Consider the following 23081-nt stretch of genomic DNA (forward strand, 5'->3'; position numbering starts at 1 on the left):
TACGTCTGCAAAAGCATCAACTTCACAACAGATTATTCATCAAAAGCCTAGCTCCATGCTTTCTGCTTTCCAACACTGACTTTCAGGATATTCCATCTAATAAATCTGAAGTAGATATGAATAAACAAACATGGCATTATGCTAAACTTGTTAATTATGCATCAAGATACATGATGTTATAAGTATACATAAYACTGGGAGCTCATGAAGATAAGTGTGCAAAAAAGGGAAGATTATTATGTACGTGATCAGAAACCCCAATTTGTTTTAGCTTCATTCATTTAGGATGTTTTGACTGAAAAAAGGTACTAATAATTTCCAAGTTGTGACTGACAGATTTAAAATATGACGTCTCCATATGATATTTCAACATTCTGCACATTGTACCTAAGAACAATTGGAGTGAAGTCTTTCTAGTACAGTGTTCTGTCTCTGTTCATTTGTAAAACACAGCTATTCCCTCATCATTCTGTGTGGGAACAGAAAAACACTGAAGAGCTTTTTCCCTTAGAAGAGGAAGAAAGAAAGAAAAAAGAAGTTTCCTTCTCAACAGCAAATAAAGGGCCCAATCTCTTGGCATCAACTCACTGACTCAGATCATCTCCTGGAGAAGGAGACAAATGTTGTCTTTTGAATTATAGTCCCAGTAGAAGCTTTTCTGCATATTGAAGCAAATAAAAAACATAAGGCTCCCATTAGTAGTAAAAGCTTTTCCAGGAGCAGAATAGTGACTGGGGAATCATCTGATTCCTGGACATCCAGCATTTCAGCTATCAGCCCCAAGAGAAAAGGAAGGGAGAGGCCAAGTGCTCTGTCACAAAGCTGTGCTCATAAGGACCCTACTGCAAAACCTTTTCTAGGCACTTGTAGGAGACTATCTGCTTTCATTCAGGCTCTGCACGTTTGTAACTCCTCACCTTTCTCCTTGATGTGAGGGAATCTTCTGCAGCAGGCACATTCCCACACCTCTTTCAGGAAAGAAGGATGCTTGTTTTCTCCTGGCTTCAATGTTTGAAGTATGTGCCAATCTTAAGCACTGCTGTAACAAGGAGTCTATTGCAAAATGCAGCTCAGTGTTCTCCCAGCGTTCAGATAATCTAAGAAAGAAATTGTACTGATGAAAAATTTTAAACAACCAAATAAGGACTTGCATAGAAAACAACATCCTTCTGCCTCAATTTTTTGACATTCTTCCAGCAATCAGTCCTGGAAGGGTATTGCAGCACCATTCCAACATTTGGCATGAGCACTGTCAATTGCCCTTCCTCCCAGTTCCCATCTTCTCCCTCAAGTCAGAAACTGCTTTGTATTACTGGAGACAAGGATGCATCCTCCTCTGGTTAGAGATGCTGTATGTATACAAGGAAAAGGATGAAGAATCAAAAACATGTCTAGCATTTGTATAAATTACACACACACACACACACACACACACACACATATATAATTTGTAGGGATCTAGCATTCTACAAAATTTCTTACATGTAAATAAGAAAGCATTTGGATTGTAGTTTGGGCAGGTGGTTTCTCATGTAAACATATGAGGCTGCATTACAGCTACAAATGTTTCTTTTGAGCACTTAACACTGTAATAGTATGAAAATATCTGTGCAAGCCTTTTGCAGGTGATGTTCTCAAGCCTTGAGTTAGTGTATTAGTGTTGCAAAACCAAATGGACTGAAACCAATGGACTGAGAGTATCACCACTCTTAAACCTCATCTATTTTCTATGAGTAGTCCTGTAAACAGAAAATTATTGTCCCTGACATACTGAGTATCAATATGAAGCAAAACCAAGTGTTCAGAAAATTTTCAGCAAATGAGGTAATATTGTGACACATATTAAGACCTCTCAGAAAGGAGAATATTGGAGAAAATGGCAGAATTTATACTAATCTTGCCCTTTGACACTTCTTGCTGTGAAATTTTGTTTCATAAATATTCCTTGAAAGCAGARGTTTTAAAAAACAACATGACCTGGATCCCAAGTGGTGAGAGGTGAAGTGGGCTATATTTGGTATCACCTTTGCAGAAAGGGAACACCTCAATAAATGYGCTCCATGACAGTTCTGACAGAGGGTTATGTGTCTGCCAGTGCAACCTACATTATTTATGCTAGTCCAAGTCAGAATAAATATTATCTCCACTCATGTGACAGACCTTTGATAAAGCAGAATCAGCCTGGCTGATTAGGAGTATGTGTCAAACACAGATAATGGGGGAATCCCTTTCAGCAGCAGCACAACACCTCAGCAACCATAACAAGGCCAATTTAACAAGCCTTCTGTTTTACCAGAGATATTAATTGCAGTCCTGTCACATAAAGTACAATTCAAGATAAAATACGTAAAAAGGGGGGGAAATTGGATTTCATTCCATTTTTGTCAAGATTATAAATTTTCTTGCAGGACCATGAATCTTACCTGCTGATCTGAATACCCTGGGTGGCTGACACACTATAGTAGAACAATGTGCATTGTTATGAGGTCTGTTGAACACTCAAAGAATGTCAGGTTTTTTGTTGAATCTTTCTACCACTATAGCTTTTATTCTACTCTACGCAGCTTTTGTTTGCTTCTTTACAAAAAATGCAGAAAGCAAGCACCCATTCCGATGTATCCATCAAGAATGCTTCCTCATCTTCACCAGTACTATCAAGATTTTGTAAATCGTTCTGCAAGTGTCCCATTTGATACTTCCTTAGAGACACAACCAGGCTTACAGATAAACACCCATCCAAGGGTTGCACTGGGCTGATGTACAAATCATCATCACAAAAGTAAATCAGAATTCCCAGTTCAGGGTTTCAATAGTTGTATCTCCATTCAATTACCTGCCATAATGGAATAGATGGTCTCTGTTTGTGCATTTTATAAACGTTGTATTGCCAAAGCATGTGCTCTCAGRCCAGGCTCCTTTGGTCAAGGTGAACCTGCCAGATGCTGGATGCTGCTGCCTCCTCACCAGTCAGAGCAGCTGCAGGCTGACCCCTGGATGTGGCACACGCTGGACAGTGGGTGCTGCCTGCATGTGCATTGTGGCACTCAACATCTCAGCCACCAAGCTGCCACTCTTTTTGTACTGAGGACTTTCCATTAAAATGAATTCTAACAAATGCCCTGTCACTTCCATGGGTACAATGTGCTTCTGAACCAGATTTAGGGTGTCTTCTAACAGTGAATACCTCTGTGATGAACTACTGGTTGCAAAGTTCTAACTGTGATATAGTCAACCCTAAGTATTCCCAAATTAAATCAAAATGRGAGAAAGTCAGAGAAATTTAGTCCTTACCCCGAATCCCAGCATCAGGCGAGAACAGTTTAGTTTGTTTAAAGATACTGCAACAGCACCTTTGCAGAGAAATTCGTTGCTAAAGAGCTGAACCTTAAAGCTGTTCATAACCCTAAACCTCTTGTCCTGGCAATGCCAGAACTCCAAAACCAMAACATGTATCACCTGTAAATACACAGTTGGACATGAAAAGGTTAGTTTTCTTCTCTGAGAAAGAAATAAGTGGGGGGAAAAAAGCAAAGATGGGCTACTTTTTTTATAAAATATGTTAATAGTATTATTTATTTTTTTCAACACAGAACAAGGATGCCCAGAAAGACAGACTTTTGGGAATATTTAGCATTTATATACATATTTACATGCTAATCCGAGAAATTATCTCAGACTGTTTAGAACATGATACAAACACAGTCTAAAGCTGCTTGCTTGTGAAGTTCAGGAAAGCCCAGGTTCACCGAGAGAGTGGTTACCTTAAGGGACTTTGGGTGACATGTCAGGCAGCTTWTAAGAAAACTCCTTTCAGACATTAGTGCTGGCAATAAAGTTCCGCATTTTCTACACAAAGCCTACATATTCAGGAAACACGGAACTGAAATTCAGCCAGCCACACACATCCCCCAGAACTGAAAGCATGGTCTGTCAGCCAAATGACACAAAACATTGAAACACAAGTTTTAAAGTCTGGTCTTACTCAGCAAAAGATCTGCATGCTTTTGGACACATCTACAAGTGACAGCACTTCCTAAATCCCATCCTCAAGAAGTGATGCCACATTTGGCCTAAAGAGGCAAGTATGTACTAACCTGGATTCTCAGAAGTATCTCGGAGTTCCAATTCAGACTTTAGAAGTCCCAGGCAGAATTGATCTGCATTTCAGGAACCTCAGTAACTTTACAAATCCTGTCCAAAGGGTTTAATTTGCTTCTGAAAAGAGGTGCTTTAAAGATGATAAATTTATCATAGATATAATAGAACCTATTATTATATAGACAAAATCCAGTGCCTGTTGGGCCAGAAAGCAAGTCTAACTCTAGAATGAGCAGCTCTTTGCTGCTGGTGTGGAGATGCTGAGATCATTCCGGGCGACCCTGTGCAAATATAGAAGGACCAAGGGGGGTTTTGTAGGCAGTATTTTCTGATTGTAAGAAAGAAACCCAAAATACACAGATGTGAGAACATTAACTGGTAAAATTACTGAATAATAATCATGATTTGGGGGGGGGGGGGGGGGGGGGGGGGGTTGCTGGTTTTTAAGATTTTCATTAATAACATTGATATAGTAGGACAATGCAATRTATCATTTCAKACTATGCACCCTGAAATATCCTGAGATTATTCAGTTCATTTTTCTGAAAACTACCATGTATATATAAACTGCTTAATTAAATACAGGAAGTTCTCTTCTAGCAACCCCCTTCCACATTCTGAACATGAAAGAGTACACTAGAATATTGATAGCCCATGCAATATTTTAGTGTTGGAAAACATTAGTTTTCAGTAACTACGRGGACTCATCAAGCAAAATWWAAAAAAAAAAATAGAARAATGAATATATGAACTRATTTTGATTCGCTTTTTTACTGTCACATCGTGAGCAAATGAGACCCTCACATRTGTGAAAGCAGCATTTGCTCTTTCTTGCAGGGAGATCACTTGCCCCCCGGGCTGGGATGGGCTCTGTTCTGTGGCCTTTGTGCAGCCGCCCCCGCTGCCCCACAGTTAACACGTTCTGAAGACCCTCCTTTGTCTCCGCGCTTCTGGTCACATACTAGCAACGGGCTCTGCTACACTGGAATTAATTAAACAAACTGCTCCGAGCTTTAATCTTTCACATAGAAGCCAGTGCAACAGAAAGTAGCAGTATCTCACGAGTATCTCACGAGTGCCATATTTGTACACATCCAGCAGAAGAAATCCATGTGTGACACACTGCCTTCATTGTAATTTACATGCCAATTGATATTTTCACCCTGTTCTATGAGAGCTGCTTCCTAAAACAACCAACCATGAGCAAATAATAGCAAGGAAAGATCAGTCCTCACAKACTGAATTTCAATGATCATGATAAAACCTGCAAGTATCCAGGAAGGAAGTCTCTCAGTATATAAGAAATCTAAATCTCCAAATCTCCAACACAGACCTGCCAGACAAACATCTAGACTGCACCAGATCGGGGTTAAAATGCCACAAAGTAGTGCTCCTCCACTCCACAGCCGGGGCAAGGAACATGAGATGGTGCCAGACGAATCCTAGCATTTTCTATGGGTTTTCCAGGAGATCTGAAACCCCTCAGATGAGCACATTAAGTGACATCCTCTTGCCCCTTCAGCTTGCTCTCCCTGGACGGCACCAGCTCTTTGGGACTCTACAAACAGCAAAAACTCTAGAAGCACCTGATGTAAGGTGGCAGGTGCAACAAATGACATGAAGTTATAGGCTTAAACATTCCAGCCTTGTAGCAAACATCTCTAACTCTTAGTTCAGGCCAATCCCTTCCTAAAGTAAGAGATTAGTGTTCAGGTCAGCAGTGAAGAACAGCTCCAGTACCCTGAGGTATGAGATTTTACATGAGTTGTGTTATTAGTGAGTCTCCTCTCAGCTACAGTTAAGAAAGTTGCTTGCTATTAGCAGGGAAATTAGAATACTTTAGGCCCACTAAGTATTTTAAATGCAGCTACTTCAAAAAGACAAGCTACAACCAAAGTTTTCAGCAGTGGCTTTCAGAACCCCACCCTCAGCAAAGCAGAAAGAAAGGAAATGGGAGCTCAGCATTTCTCACAAAATAGGGCTGTGCAAAACCCCCAGGCCAAAAATACTCTTCAGAGTTCCTCAGAGAACATAAAAGATCAAAACTTCAACCTCAGCCCTGTGTATCTGAATTGCTAATAGATGCTCAATACAGGCTCCATCTGCAGCATCACACAATGAGGATTAGAGGTAATCATGTTTTTAAGGAAAGGGAGTGTTACATTGCCAGAAACATCTTCAAAACTCAAACTCAGAATTGTGATGTAGCATTTTCTGTCATGTGCTGAACAGGGTTTTTCAATCACCAGTTTATGAACAGCTGCACCAATACTGCACTCTTCTTATGTGCTAAACAACACTGGGACATTGCAAAACTACAAAGGCTTGTCCTGTCCATTTAACCAGCGTGTCACATGGAGACAAAGCATAATGCAGCCCTGTGAAAAGTCCACCCACAAACTTCATTTCAAACTATAGAATGAGGCACTTGAGTTCTCTGTCTTCCTTCTTTCACATGAGTTCACATGACAGCAACTTAAATATTTTGGAGACTCAAGAATATAGCCTTTCCAAAAGTTACCTGCTTAAAAAAGTAGGAATAAAAGACATTTTGATAGCTACCTTGCTATTTATTTCTTGCTCAAAACCTTTGTATTCAGTTTGTTTTAAAATGTAAATCAGGTGTGAACAGTAAAATAGAGTAATTGTCATTGAAGAGAAAAGCCATATAATCTTATTAAAACCTAACACTACAGATTTCAAATCCACAACACTTTGAAATGAATTAAAATGCTATCACTAGAAATATAATTTTTTTCATTAACAAAACATAGTGCCTTAAATTGCAAGATAAAGTTTTAAAAACACTGCAGTATTTGCTATCAAACAGGATATATTTATTTTATTAATTAAATTGTTAGCAAAACAACCATTATACTGACACAGCAGTACCAAAATGGACCACCCCCCTTCCTGTATTCATACTCATGCACACATACAAACACACACTCCTTTTACTCAAAGCTGGCAGAACAGCCCCACAGCTCCAAAGGGAGGGGCCAACGGAGCAACAACCCCAAATATCAACTGGCAGAAAAAGGCATTCCTCAGAAAAGCTATATTTGGWAGACTGTCATTGTGTTTATATGCTGTGTTCATGGAACTACACAAACACATAATAAAAAGAAATTAAAAGGAAGGGATAGTATAGAAGATTTAAAGCTAGTATTTTAGAATTCCATTGTCCCTAAGGACAGATGTAGGAAATAGTGAAGACTTTAGTAAAGAAATCAAATATTCCTKGGAGAAGTTCTTTATATGAACAATTGAATTGTTCATATTTGGCTTTATACACATTTTATAAGCCCCAAAATAACCCTTTTAAGTATTTAATTTCATAACTAACTAATTCTTTGCAGTGGGAAACTACAATGAACTTGGAACCATTTTCTTAAATGAAGAGACAACTGCTAGTTCAGGTTTCCCAACACTACTCAGCTTTTCTGAAGATTCACTGAAGAGACTCAGTGAAGTAAACCACCAGCATTTACCTTGAAAAAATGGAAAATATCCTTCTTTCAGGCAAAGGGCAGCCAACAGATTTATGGCAATACCGTCGATTAGTCAGGTCCTGTAACACACACCTGCAATAAACTCAGAGCAGGATGAGTCCAAGAACACAGGATAGGTGCTTTTGCCTAAATGCACTTCTTCTGGATATTACTTTAACAACAGTTACAYCCAGAAACCTCTTTAGCTATGCACAATCAGCACAAAACATGGTGTTTCCAGTAACAGCATGAAGAATACTGACATCAGCCAGCAGTCCTGCTAAGTCACCTGTACCGATGCTAATGGCTCTGCTTCAGACACATAACCACAGGCACTGCTCCTTTGATTTTACAAGGGTATTTGCCAGGTGAAGAACAGCAGAAGTCAACAGACATGTCAACCATCATAGCCAGGAGAAAGAACACATTTAAATGTCACGATGAAACCAGGCCTTCATGATCCATCTAGATGACATACAGGTGACCAAAATGAAGTTATGGTAACAAATGTTGCACAGATTCACCTGGAGGAGAGTATGGCCCTCAGAGCCAGCTGAAAGCTGCAAAGAGCCAGATGGGAGCTCCTCCAGACAGTGTAATCACACTCTCAAGAAAAAAAAAAAACAACCAACTTTGAAGTTACCAGGTGCAGCTTAAGCAGCTTCCTCAGCTGAAGTCATTGAACAAAACTTCAGGAATGAATAACAGCTGACCTAGGTGCTTCTGAAAAATTAAGCTACAATACTGTGATGGGAGAAGGACAAGTGACAGTTCTTTTGCCTTCTTAGGAATTCTATAAAAAATCAATTAATTYATCACGACTGAGCTGTTTTCCTTATGACTACATGACCCATACAATTCAAGGAGGGAAAGTGTTTCTCTGCAATCAGACTGTTGAGAAACTACACTGCAAATAAGAACTCTCTCTTTTCATTGCAATGGGCCTTGGCATTGACTTTGTCATGTTATTTTGCCAAATTTGATCCCAGTATCTGCTTGAATTGAAGCAGCAAAGACACATGAACATCAACCATCAGCTAAGTCCATGAAGAACAAATGCTGCCCTTTGACAGTGGTACTCCCTGTACCAGCTATCTTGTTTTGGAAAAAAAATGACGAACTTCTGCRGGAAAAGAACCCAGCACTGAATCATTTGACAGAACATGTTTCTCAAATAAAGCAAGCTCTAATGTTATCACAGTCAAAGAAAATTGGCAGAGGATTTGGCTGCARCAAGAGCACTCCTCTAAGTATGACATTTCCCATTCTGTGAGTTCTGACATACTGGACAACATTGTATGCCCATTTGGGAAGGGTTTTGAGGCAGAAGAGTATAAGAGAGCAGCCTGTAAACRGGAGCCAACATGATTACAAGGACTACATAATGCATATTAGTACCTGCAGAAAATGCATGGAAGCAGCCTGAATGGGTACACAGGAACATCTGCCAAGCAAAGCACAAAAGAAACAGAAAAATATAAAAATCCAATATTGTATTGTGTATGTTTTTTATAAGCACCTTGATGATAGAGGCCACAAAGCAGGAAGAAGCTGTGACACACTTGGTGAACATGATTTCTGATGCCTTTGGAAGACATTAGAGTGGTCAAAAAMACTTGCGGAGGACTTTCACCTACCTTAATTTTATCTCTTTCTAACATAGACCCTCAGTCTCATGCTGGTYTACAGCCAGCTGCTTATGTGTCGTGTTTGAGTAGATATGTAAGAGAACAGGACTGTTCCAAACCAAGAAGGAACATGCACGAAGATACAAAAGGGGGTTGCAGGAAATGGGCATGAAATACACTGTGCTGGCTTGCCTTATCTCCTGRACTGCATTTTCTTTCAGAAGCTGGAGTCCTGCTTTTTATTCCTACAGCTCAGGGTGCTGAACTTCCAGCAGGAATATGGCATCAGGCTGCTGCTCTAAGCCATCAGCATTCTCAGGCGTTTTCCAGAACACCATTGCTGCCCCACGTTCTCTCCTCAGGTAAGATATGCCTTTGCTAAAGACTAATGGATCATTCAGAGCATGAGAGCTAAACAACATRTACATTCACACAAACTATATATGGTGTGAAAGCAAAGCTTTGGTTCAAAGGCAGCAGCCTCAGAAGGAACCAGATGGGCTCACAAATAGGTTGAAATTACCAACTCACAGATATACAGTAGAATTCAGCACCATGGTACATCTCTCACTAAGTTCACAAAAAGGTATCTCAAGATATCAAGGGGTTATGAAAGTAAAATCATCAACAGCACAGCAATGGGCAATAAATTGGTGACCTGTAAATCAAACGTCAGAGGGCTTACAAGGCCACCGATGACAGGTGGACACTTAACATAAATGTGATATTGTACACCTGATATATGAAAGCTCTCTTAATCTCTTCTTTCACATGCATAAGTAACTCACACTGCATGTAAATGTCATATAGCTAGTAAACAATTCATTTAAAATCATTTATGTACAGCTTAAAATGTATTTTAATGGTATTTTTCTAAAGGTCAGATAATGCAAAGAAAAACAGATAAAAAGGATACAAAAGCTTACCCAGATGATAACTTGAGTATCCTACTAACAACTTATATAACCTAATGGTGTTTATAAAAAAAATAAAAAATAAAAATAAAAAAAAAGCATTATGTAAGTAAGAAAGAATAAGAAGTGTGACAGGATCAAGACTAAAACTCAGGAAATTCCAATGAAGGCAGTTCATCCCAAGTTTACTGTAGTATAAAACAGCATAAGAGAACTTACTCTTGGGTATACAGTATACAAGTATATCAAATGATTTTAACATAAAAGTATAATATTCCTTTTCCAGTACAGATGCATTAAACCATTGGATTTGGCTCCAGATCAGATTTTCACTCCCTCCAGACTCTGGGAAAGGCCACATCCTATGTTTCTAACAGGTCACTTCAGGACATGAAATGAGAACTAGTTATGAAATTCACTTTCCAAAACCTGCAGTACCCAGCATACAAAGAATTCTGAACTTACAAGACAACTTCAATTCTATAGTTTGTCAGGCAAGCTTGACTTCAAAAGTTGGAAGGCCAGGCCAGGACAAGCTGGTCCTTCTGATGTGTGTGTGACAGTACAGGTATCATCTGTACCCTTATGCCTTACCCAGACCACACTTTCAAAAACTGTGCTTGTGTTTTCCCTCCATCCCTAGAGAGCACATCAAATGCACACACACCACAGCAAATTCAGCTTAGCAATGAAAGCTAACAAAAGATGAAAAGTTATTACCAGCAAGCCCCTAACAGAAAAAATACCTCCTTCCCCCTGGCCTTCCTAATGCCATGCTCGTGTATCAACATGCACGTATAAACAAAATAGTTTAGAACAACTGAAAAAGAAACTTTGCCTCTACTTTCTATTTGTTAGCGTGTTTCTGACCTACACTACAGAACTGTTAATTTGAATAATCCAAGATGCTCCCTTTTTGGGGAGGGAACAGCAAGACATACTAAATATAATGTTCACTTACTATGTGTGTAGGGGCTTCTCAAACCTGCTCAGATCTTCCTTCTCTCTTCTCATTCAACACTGTCTCTCCTGTCTCAGGTTGTTGCAGTGGATAAGAGCCACAGCAAACAGCTCCTGTAATTATTGGCATGTGTATGCCTGCCCAGACACTACTGTTTCCCCAGATTTCCAAGAATATTCCTGAAGAGTTGAGTCTGAAAAACAGATAAAATATTTTAAACCAAAAAGAAGAAAGCTAGTTGCTCCCTTGTAGCCTGGGCAGTCTCTAAGCACTTGGAGATTTTGTACTCCTGCCCAATAGTCCCCCTCAAGAGCAAATAGCTTGGGCTAYTGTATCAGACAGTAGGAGCAGAAGGTTTGTACCCCTGCTCTGAGACTTCAGCCTTGTGCAAGCATGGGGACAGTGTCTCCTGGCAGGTAGCTGGGCTTGGGCCTGCTGCTGGAAAGCTGTTCCCTGCCCTGTGCTTGGTCCCTGACAACCTGAGCAATGACTCAGTGATGCCATGTCCCAGTCCAAAATGTCTTCAGACTTGATTCAGGTAYGGGGCACAGCAAAGTAACATTTGGTTTTTCCCACCTTAGGAACTTTGAGGAGCTGAGCTATTTAAGTTACTCCTTCCAGCCTTCACAGCAATCCATTAAATGAGAAACTTATGCATGGAAAYGTTTTTTTGTCCAGGGAAGAGAAATGGAAAGAAACACTGGCGTAGGAAAGGCATTTTCCCTTAGTCCAAACATACTTTCCCCCTTTTYATTGCTATCTACTACCACTGCAGTGACCTAGGACATTCCTGTGTCTCTTTCTGATTTAGTGRCTTTTGATCTTTCACTCTAATGGTCTCAGTTTTATTAGATGGTGCTAGAAAGTTTCATCCCTTGGGAAAAGAAGGAGGAAACTAGATGGATATTTTGTAGACCAGTCAGAACTACAAGCACTCGGCAGGTTTGCTGGCCTAAAATGACACAAAATTATATAATTTTAATTCATTTTTAACATGTTACATTCAAGGAGAAAACACATTTTCAAAAGAACAGTCTCAGAYACTTCAGGGAAAGACACACAAGTAYACGARCAAGGAGAAAGACATAGAACCCGAAAAGCCACTTGAGTAAATTTACTCACAGGATCAGTCACACAAACCAGTTCCTGAACTGCCTATTTGTGGATCACACACATGCTACTTGGGAAACACAGATAGCAGTTAAATTATTCTTCCCCAAAACTGGTCAAGGACCTTTGTTTGCTGGATGAGGTTCAAGCCTGTGCTTAGCTCTTAAAAACTRCAGTGATTATTTTCAACAAAAGGATTATATGAAGAACAGAAATTAAAGGCACAAGGAGGCTCCCTGTAATTCCAAATGCAAAATAATTTTCTCTTGAAAAGGATTCATGTCACAAAATTGGTTTTATTTGCTTTGCTATTACACAGTTCTATGCTTTTTACTTTTTGTTCACTCTTCTAGAGAGTGACACACACTTCTAGAGAAACAAAAAGTAAATTAAAACAAAAAGCTGATAGTAAACATACATTATGAAATATGAAGAATCATGGGACCAACTGACCACTCCAGTGATTATGAAAACTGTAAACTATTTAAAGAGAGCACTTTTCACTGCTCTTCATTAGAGTCTGATTACCTCAGCCATTAACATTTGGCTCTTATTATGATGATTGTGAAATACYGTTCACACTAATGGACAAAAGAAAGTTGACATGGCTATCTTGATTAACTCATCAATAATAATTTGGAATAATTTTTCTTCATTCACTGGATGAATCATTCACATGTCCTTTAATAATGCACATTGTTGTATAGTAAATTAGCATGAAGATTACCCACCTCTGGGAGCTACACTCTACTTCAAAGTATTGCTCAAAAGAGATTTCAAATTTGAATTTTACTTTAAAAAAAAGGAAGATCAGAACACAATGACTTCTTTGTAACTGTTCAGTACATCAAGACATGCAGCCCTCAAGTTATGCAACCAAGCTCAGCCTTTAAGCCACCAGATACTCAATATGTAAAAAACACACTCCCCACCTATTTGCATTCTTCTCCAGAGACTAAAGCAGAACCGTTGTTCTTCATAAGACAAATAYAAACTTGAATAATAAACTGACTAAAATGAAGTAATCCTTACCTAAACAGATAAGAATACAACCAAAGTCCACCAGGCTCATTGTGGATCCAACCCTGCAAACCTCCACTCACTCACATGAGGTTTCGTATGAAACCATGTGACTGTGAATTCAAACCATACTCATGGAAGTCAGTCCTATCTCCATGAAAAAGCCCTGACAAGTCAYCTTCTTACTGAGGGTTATCTGTGCAGGAGAGGAGAAGAGGCTCTCCTGGCTCTAACCACGCCATGGTCCCCATGGCAGGTGATGACCTACCTCAGCTCTTTGCAGCAGCAATTTTCACATGCCTCAGATAACTGTGAAAACACAGTGACACCACCTCCTTGCAAAAACCAACATCAATAGTCAAGGTGATCCTCAACATTGACAGGGTAGATGTATATAGAAGAACTTCCTAAGCCAGGCAAGGCACCTTGCACTTAGTAGAGGGATTTTCTCACATTGATTTCTCTAATTGCTTTTAGAACATGTAAGCCTGTTACAGTCCACAGCATCTCATGGTGGTGACTTCCAGAGTTCAACCACACACTGTGTGAAGAAGTTACTTCTTTTGCTTGTTTACAGTCTACAATCTAGTTTGTTTTTTGTTTGTTTGTTTGTTTTTTTTTAATGTCTCCTGGTCATTGTAGATGACATGACAAGGAATAGTAATACCTACTCAATTTTTTTCATGGATTTTACAGCTTTCTATAATCCCTTCCACAATTCCCTCTCCTCTACGCAGAGAAGTGTTATCTTTCAGCTGCACTCATGGTTAACTGCAATGACCAAACTATTTTTCTATCTTGTTTCCTGCTCTTTTACTAATTTTGTGTGATTTYATCTGCTACTGAGCACTGACTAAATGGTTTCAAGACCTTTTGTAACGCCATCATCAAGGTAAACAGTTCAGAGCCCATTACTGTGCATGCAGCATCAGGTGTGTTTCCCTGTGTACCTTAATTTAATTTAATCTGTACTGAATTTCATCTGSCCTTTTCATTTCCTAGATATTCTATAGGATGAAACTGTTCTATATATCTTTTAAAACCTTGATTCTTTCAATATTTTTTGTTAACTGCCCTCACAATGTCACATCAGTGAATGCTCTCACTACACCACCACCCACCTTACAAGCGATTATCTATGAAGGTGTAGAACAGCCCAGGACTAGCACCACTTCCCAAAGGACTCTCCTGTGACATCTCTTCATTGAGCAACCTAATAATTTACTCTTGTTCCTTGTTTTCTACCTTTAATTAACTCATTCATCCATGTAAAGCATTTCCATCTTCCACAGTTCATCTTCTTCAGGAAGCTTTGCAGAGGAGMACACTAAAAGTCTAAAACTGGGGAAGTGGAGAAAGGAGAAATAACAAACCACTTCCATTTCTTTATCTCCCATTTTCCCTCTTTCAAACATGCAACTCAGTTACAATCTGCCATGAAAACATTCTTTTTGAAGATTCCTGTATTTTGTCTTTTTGTAAATGGTCATTCTTAAATAAAGAGCAAGGTTCCCAGCTGCTGTTACACAATATATATTGGCAACAAAATCGCCAAACATAATTTCATTAATTCACCCACTGAAAAACTGTTTCACAGGAAGGAAGTTACCACTGGGAATGGAGAAGGAGAATAACATTTGTTTGATAGTAAAGATTAATTGGAAAATGAACTGCGTAATGGATGCTTGTGGAGGAATAACTAACATAATGGAATATTTGGGGTATTTTCCTATCTTTATGTACAGTAAATAATCTATACAAGTCCCCCACTCATAGAGATGAAAATAAATCCTACATAAATATTGAAATACTTTTTATAGTTACAATGGAAAACACATCTTCCTGTTCTTTCCAGCTGAAATAGTGCTTATGTGCTCTTTTCTCTCGGTGTTTTATGTAGCAGCTATTTCAGCAGGCTGAATGAGCTGTGGAGCCAGGAGGGCAGCTGTTCATCTGGTGCACATTTCCAGTGCAACGGCTCCGGCAGGAACATTCGCACCTCCGGCCAACGCGATTGGCATCGCTGCTGCCAGCGGGATCYGCAAGATTTCCGCTCTTTCATACACCTATCATATGACAACACTTGAATTGTGTAGGTTTGTCATTTCAGGAGACACAATTCAAGATCTCTGGAGCGTATTCTCAAAGCTCAAAAAGAACATAAACAAAGGAAATGGCATGTGGTTTTATGATCATTGCTATAAAACATTTTATCAGCTGAGGGACAGTACTCCAAGCTGCAATATATATTCATATGAATAATTCTTAGTTAACTGGGTAATTCACTCAGTTTTTCTACCTTTTTATTTATTTTAGATTCTTATCCATTGCAAGCCAGTCCAGTTTGGGTAGGAATCTCATCTAGCAGCTGGACATTTGAGCCTAGAGAGGATAAATTTTATTWTTTYTTTTTACTGCCATCAACTTCTAAGATTTGCAGAATGAGAAATAATTTCATTTTCTCTRAAATCTGAAGATACAGGTGCATTGAAAAGTTACTACAGAGGGAAGAGAAAAAACAATGCAATTAAGACCTAGATGTGTAATAAGTGGTTCTAATTTAAAAAAAAATAAAAATAAAAAAAAACCACAACAAACCCAAGGCACTGAWATATTTACATTTAATTAAAATTTCATACTAAAATCTGCATCCTTTATACAAGGAAAGTATAATTTTGAACAAAATTCTATTTTCCAGTTAGAAACAGTTTTGGCTGAGAAGCTTTCATCAGTTTTACTGCGCCAGAAAGGAGATGCCAGTCAGTGTTCATGCTTTCCTTCTCATCATTATAGAAAAAACTATTTATATAGAAATATGCAGTTCAAAGTCTTTCATGGGCTCAGCTAAATACACTTCCTTTTCTTCACAATAAGCACATTTGCAAACCTTTTCTGGGACACATTTCAGTACACACATTTATGTTGCACTGTTCTCTTATTTCCCAGAAAGGAACTGCCCTTACMCATATCATATTACCATTAAAAATTCATGGACCGTACAGGTAACAGTGCTTAGTGAACCAATTGCTTCCCTTCGTTATTTTGAGAAACCAGAAGATGTACTTTCAGTCATCACCAGCGTCAAAATGGGGAGAACACATRAGTAGAAACTTTGAGAGCAGCGAGAGTGTAAGAATGAATAAAGACAGCCAACGTTATTCTCCTGCTACAGCCCACAAACATGGTCTGACTACTACAGACAGCAGAAGCTATTTATGTACTGATGCACACGATATGCATTAATTAGTTCACTTGAGGGTTTATGATCATAAAAGACATTACTAGAAACAATGAAAATAACTGGGGGGGAAATTATCCTTGAAGTAAAATATTAATAAATTATTATTTTTCAGTATGTTGATTAAGACGTTCCCATTTGTGACTAATTCAGTGTCATTTACAATGTATGATTTGATTGAGAGCAAGTAGTGASAGCATTAAGCACCCTCAGCTCTTCCATAATGTAGCTGCACTGCTGACCCACTGCCACAGAAAGCCACCTCGTGAGGTCTACATGAGAAGAACCAGTTAAACACTCTTTCCAAAAAGATCTTATTTCCAAAAAGCACACTAGTATAGGAAGGATAGGATATAATTTGGATACTTGGCTCTCAATAGCTAAAAAACACACACCAGACTGACAAAAACACATAAAAATATCTTTCTATATTATATATGCATGTGTGTGTAAAATAATTTGATTTAATCTTGTTAATAAATTGAGACTAGGATCCATGGTTTTTCTTCCATTTTGAAGCATGGCACTCCTTTACTTTTCCAGCATCCTTTAGACACAGATCACATGGGACCAGATCAGATTTCATCTGAGAGGTCTTGGGCTCTGCAGTATAGAAAATATCCCAACCCCCAAAATAGCTGCTTGAACTAGAATTAATAATATCCCATTCCCAAAATGGCTTCAGTGACAAGAGGTCTGAGGAAAAGCATCTAATAGATGGATCAGAGTGTATATTTGATTTGTGCAAAAATAGGATGCTATGTCACCTGCAGCTACATGTTAATTTAGTACAGTCCTTAACATTGAGGGGGCTGTGCTATTACCAACAGGGTAGAGCTCACTGTACAATACCAGGCATATTAACAGCATTCATCAATTAACAAAAACATCAAAACCAAAAACTTTTGAAATCCCTCCGCATGTACAGATTCTCTGGAATAAGCCAGAGCATAAATACTTTATTTTGTGCATTTAATGTAATGATAATTTTCTATTTTTTAAATTAGTATCTGCTGCTTGAAGTCAGCTTGCTTTGTTGATCTCTCTTTGCCTGGTACCTCGTTTCTATGTTTTTTAGTGTTTTTCTTTTAAATTAAGCCTTTAAAAAATTTCCCAGTAGCATCTTCAAATCAGAAACCTAGTTTAATTTTTCAAATAAAACCTTGGCAAATTAGATATCCTTTACGGACAACATACCAGCTTAATTGGCGTGCTTTTAAAATTAACCTACCTTTCATAGAAAAATGTAAAACCTCTGCTTGCATACAAGGTCCACCTGATTGTGTAGCTTGATTAAAAGACAATAACCATTACAACAGGGTGAAGGCATATTCATATTGTTTTATGATGCACAAAGTAGAATTTGAGTAAACAAAAATAACATAAAAGGAAAATATTAACGTTATAATATACCCAAAACAGAAACATTAATCAGCCATTGGATTTCTGTCAGCTCCTGAGGCTGCAGGGACCACCTGGCCCCAGGGTAGAGGCCCCACTCCCAGCCCTGGGAATCGCCCACCACCCCACCAAGCACAGGGCTGCCAATGCACCCCATGCTGATGTGATGGTGACCCCAATAGCTAGGATGTCTTTTGGCTACATCTCCTGGAGAATCTTGCTTTGGGGGAGAAAGAGAAGATGCCTGCTGCTCCGAAGGGGAAGGGTCCCTTGTATCCCCAGTGTCCCTGGCTCCTGCCTTTTGCTGACCACTGCTCCTCCATGCTGGCCCTGGGATGACAAGGGAGGGGAAGCACCAGAAGAGCAAGGGGTCCCGTGATAGCTACACCATGCCACCATCTTTGTTGTTTTCTTGTATTTCATTACAAACAAACTGCAGCCAACCCTGTGAACTTTTATCTGAAGTATGAGCSCAAGCCCTAGAAGTGCAATTCAAGTCTTTCCTAGAGCACCTTGTTCTAAGTAAGTTTCTATGAAGCTCTTTACTAACTAGGCCTTTTAATTGATTTTTTTATTTATTTGTACACTACAATAAACAGCACTTACAAATGACTCTAAAACAGCTGGGGTATAGGACAAGTCTTAAACTGGTAAAACATGAACACCACAAGTGATAAGTGTTTCGTAGACAGGTTTTTCTGATAATACAACTTTCAAAGAAGGGCCAAGACTAGAACTGCTAAAGAAGGCTCCTTCTCCATGAGTCTCAGGCAGCTCCTGGAAGAAGAGTCTTATTGATTGTCAAGCCCTGACTCTCAAGACTTCTTCCTGCTTGAATCCAAGGCTCCTGTTTTGGGCTGAACAATTAGTCAGGTTTGCAAAAGCCAAAGGGTTTCCATTAGCATATGCACMATCCCCACCTGTGGAGGTTCCCTGTTCCCATTTTTTTTATGCTGCTAGGTAGCAAATGTGGCCTTGGTGAGAAATATTAGACACTTCTTTGAAGTACRGGCAAATAAACTATCAAACAACTTGTTTTCAAACTCTTAATGATTTTAAAGCTTGCTTTTTTTCTTTCCCCCCCTTCATCTGACTCATGATTTCAGCAGAATTGAAGAGCTGCTGGTGCAGCTTAGAGCAGCAGTTGTTGGCACATTAYCCACCACCCATGCACGCATACTTGGTGTGGACACGGGACCATGTACAGACTTACACATGCGACTGCTGGCCTGTCTTATCCCTCCTCCCTCCCCCGAAATGTCCCAGCTTAGGCCTTGGGACAATAAAGGGCATGCAGGCTGCTTTTTTACTCTTTGAAACACCCCCGGAGAATCATTCCCAGGCAGAGGAATGCTCACTATGGCTGTACCCAGTAGAGCTAGAATAGCAGGTCTGCATGACAAAACTCTTCTCAAAGCTATCCCATTCACCACTGCTATTTGCTTGCCTTGGATTTCTTGCCTCTCACTTCCTACATGTGGAGAAGGTGTGGAGCAGAGCCCCTGCGAATCACATGGCGATTTGGTCAAACACACCAAAATAAGGCCTTTYTTTGCACAAAAATTGAGAATGCTTTTAGTTAAATCTACAACCACCTTAGCTACCGACCACATCTTCTTCAGATTTCAGTAAGTCAAGCTGCACTGCTCTTCAAGCCTTTTCCACCCACAGCTACCCACCCATCCACCCTTTCTTACGCATATAATAAAACAAACAGTAAACATGCAAACCCAGAATCCTTTCACCATGTCATTCAGAGCTACCCCGTCACATTCGCGRGTCTGCCTGTCAGAATACAGCTGCTGCAAATTTACCTGAATGCTCGGAATTTGTCATTTCATGACTGGAGGCTGTGAATTACAAATAATGCAAGTACTAAAATCATAGCCCATTGCCAGCTGCCTTGTGGGAGGGACTATAAACTCTGCAGCCAGAGTAAACAGCAGGATACTTTGAGTGACCACTGCTTCATCCTCCCACACRTATCTTATTCATCTTGTCTCCTTTTGATGACATTAAAAGCTGCTGCAGCATAAAAAGAAATATTAATCTGCAAGAGAAATATGAAGAGCAATTTAATACTCAGGCAAGCTAACAGATCTGGAATCATGGCWTAGCTGTTACTGTCATCAGCCACTGTAACTAAGCATAAGTTTCAGTAAGTTATGATTGTCAAGGAACACGGAAGTAGAGAGAATACATGGAATTTATATGATTTTTCATGTGACCCAAAAAGGTGCAAAATAAACCACGCTTTATTAGATGGGGAAACAGTTGCATTTAGGCCATTGTGCAGAAGACATAAGCAAAGTTTAAAAGAGCTCCCCAGTTTTGATTATCATTCTCAATAAACAAAGATTATTGAAAATTATTATTACTTGATCTCATCAAATAGTTGGTGCAAATACAAAGGAAGCATGAGGAAATGAATTGTMCTCATCTTCCAGGTGAGATTTTAATCTTTATGCCCAAAGCAGCAAGGCAGGTATTTCTGATTAAATAGTGAAAAGCTCTGCTGCTAAACCTGTAACAGGGTTATTGCGGACATGTAACAAGGGACTCCTTACAAAAACCCTCCAGCAATCTCTGCAAAAGAGCCAATTCTGTTAGAGTGACAGAAATCCGCTGAGTTTCACAGGTCTACTTCTCAGCATACATCAGGACACCCAAGGCAAGCCCACAGTCACCAGCCCAGTTAGATTCTGGTACGGAAAAACCCCGTGCAATCTTCAGAAGAAGCCGAAACAAAGGCTCAGCAGCCAGCCATTGTGCCTTTAACTAATCAGAGAGAAACCACCTGCAGGAATACCCCCTTTTCTGTTTACTCCCAGCAGAACCTTCCAAATGATGATTAATCACTGAATAAACTGAACAACTGACAATGACATGATGACAAAGGGAAGGCAGAGAGGGGCAGCAGCACTGGTGGACGTGGCTCGAGCATGGGTGGGTGGAATGGCCAAAGAAGAYGGATGGCCTGAAAACGCTTGACACTTAAGTATCTCCTGAGTAGCAGGAGGACAGCTATGCTAAAGTGAGCTGCCATCTTCAAGCAAATAATGCTCTGCACAACAAGCTGACACACTTCCTTCAGCTGTCAGCGGCAATGCAGAGGGGCAGCTTCCTCAAGAATGAACTAATGAGGCTTTTAATTGGGATATGAAGCCCTGATAATAACAGAAATAAGAGATACTGTAAATGACAGGATAATCCATTACAGTGGAAAGCATTGTAAATGTTTTACTGATTATACCCACATATTATCCTACCTATGTCCGTACTAATTTGAAAAATGATGAATCATAGGGTTCAAACAGGACTCAGATGAGTCAATTAGACTAAGTAGTGATATCAAAAGCTCATATTTTCTGTACTTAGGAATCAAGCATGTTTTGCCTAACAACAAACAAAAACGAGCTGTGTTTCACACTCTCAGTTGACCAAGATCATTAGCAACATGGAAGAATACTTCTTTAAATTTTCTGTATTTTTAGATGCTCTTGCCCCCATGGAGTCTTTTCTGGCAGATGTTTATTAGCCGGAAAAACATTTTCAGGAAATGAAATATTGTCTTGCAGCATTCTGCTGATTCCACTTCTAATTTTATCAGTCCAGGGTTAGTTTAGGTGTTTCAGTGAGTATCCACATAACGAGAAAACTTTGACTGCTATTAGCCAAACTCTGTGCATTCAATATTCAGACCAAAACTCAGCTCCAGTGTACAACTGGGACATCACATTTTCTTACAGCACTTGTATTGCAAGTGCTGTAAGATTAAGCCTTAGGGACAAATTCACTATTAATCATGGTTTGGGCAGTTATTTACAGTAATGCAGAATGATTAGGTAAATCTTCACACCTGTCAGGAGATACAGGGGCATTAAGCACCTTACTGCCTTTGGAAACACGGCTGATACATCACCTGATTTGAAAGGTGCTTTTTACTGAACAAAGGTTGTTTGGCTCAGTCTTCTGCCAGTTTTGTACTGGAAGAAACAAGCAGCAAAGTTCAAATGTCAGTAGGAGTTAAATCTTGCCCACTTACTTCGTGAGTATTTTAAATTTTAGGAATCTAGCACAGGTACAAAGGAATTTGAAACAAACTGAATTTTAAAAAAGTTCTGATGGTTTGGTTTTCTGCTTTTGGGATTCTCCTTCCCCTGCCCCCCCCCCCCCCCCCCCCCCCCCCCCCAATTAATGGAAAGAGAGGAGAAGTAGAATTACTGGGGTAAATCAAATCCAAGATGCTTTTATTTTAGCTTCAGGTTCATTTAAAGCATTTTCCATTTTGAATTACTGTACTGAAAGCAGGAATATCTCCATGTATCCTAAAATGGCTGTGAGTATTTTCTATATCTCAAAAGGCTTTTTTTTTGTAGGGGAAAACATTCATAAAACACTTCAGCTACACAGAATATAAATWAAGTCCAATCTCAGGGCAATTTGCATTTTTTCTCTGATTTAACAGAAAACAGACAATTAAGATGAAAGTTATTGCAAGGATGCATCTGCACTTCCAGACTTCAGCCTATGTCAGTATTTTTATAGTGTACTTCCTTGGCCCATAGTTTAGTAAAACTGAGCTTTCCATTTTCCTACCATTTTCTAGAAAAGGTCTCAAATGCAGCTTTAGAAATATCTTAGCTTTGGAAAAAAAAATAGAAATAGACATTTGAGCTCTGAGACGTTTAAACAAATCCGAAGTAATTTCTTGAGGGCAGAAACATSCAGGAACTACTGTCATTATAAAACTGAAATCTTGTTGAAGTACCCAGAGAATGATTGCTCAGAGTGTCTTTCAGCAGCAAACAATACAGAGACTGTTCATCCTGTACACCCCTTCTCAGCACCTGAGGTGGATTTGGTGATTTTGGTGCAATAATGTGCACATCTATGCTTGCAGTTTCGCAGGCTGAAATATGTTCAGCTCCATCTCCCAATCTCCTGAGCAGTAAAGGCACTTTCCAGCTCTCCAATTTAAGGTGCTTTACAGAAAGGGCCAGAGAAAAGTGTGCATTTGAGCTGTAGTGCAACACTTCCAGCAAGGCCTGAAGCCCAGCCCCTGCTCAAGGATTATTTGTGTACTATGTATACGACATCCTGATTTCAGCTTGGACAAGGCAGATCCTTCTATGGCCTAAATCCTTTTTGAAGCYAGAATTTGGTTCCCAGTCTCACTCATGAACTATCATAACTTTTACCTGCAGTAGTACCAGTATT

The 23081-nt window shown here is 39.4% G+C and overlaps 1 long non-coding RNA gene across 2 annotated transcripts in view; it reads right to left on the reverse strand.

Annotated features, from left to right (window-relative positions):
• The window catches only part of LOC130574896 (uncharacterized), a 74637-nt gene that overhangs the window by 11487 nt on the left and 40069 nt on the right, over nucleotides 1-23081 (reverse strand). The window contains exons 1-2 of one of the 2 annotated variants that reach the window (XR_008965481.1): nucleotides 3292-3609; nucleotides 918-1097 (exon numbers count right to left, since the gene is read on the reverse strand). This is a non-coding gene — a long non-coding RNA (uncharacterized LOC130574896). Of the gene's footprint in view, nucleotides 1-917; nucleotides 1098-3291; nucleotides 3610-23081 lie in introns of those variants that run through there. The other variant, XR_008965482.1, reaches the window with a different exon arrangement.

This window comes from Malurus melanocephalus, unplaced genomic scaffold, assembly GCF_030028575.1.
Source record: "Malurus melanocephalus ecotype Western Australia unplaced genomic scaffold, MMel_1.1 scaffold_91, whole genome shotgun sequence".
NCBI lineage: Eukaryota > Metazoa > Chordata > Aves > Passeriformes > Maluridae > Malurus > Malurus melanocephalus.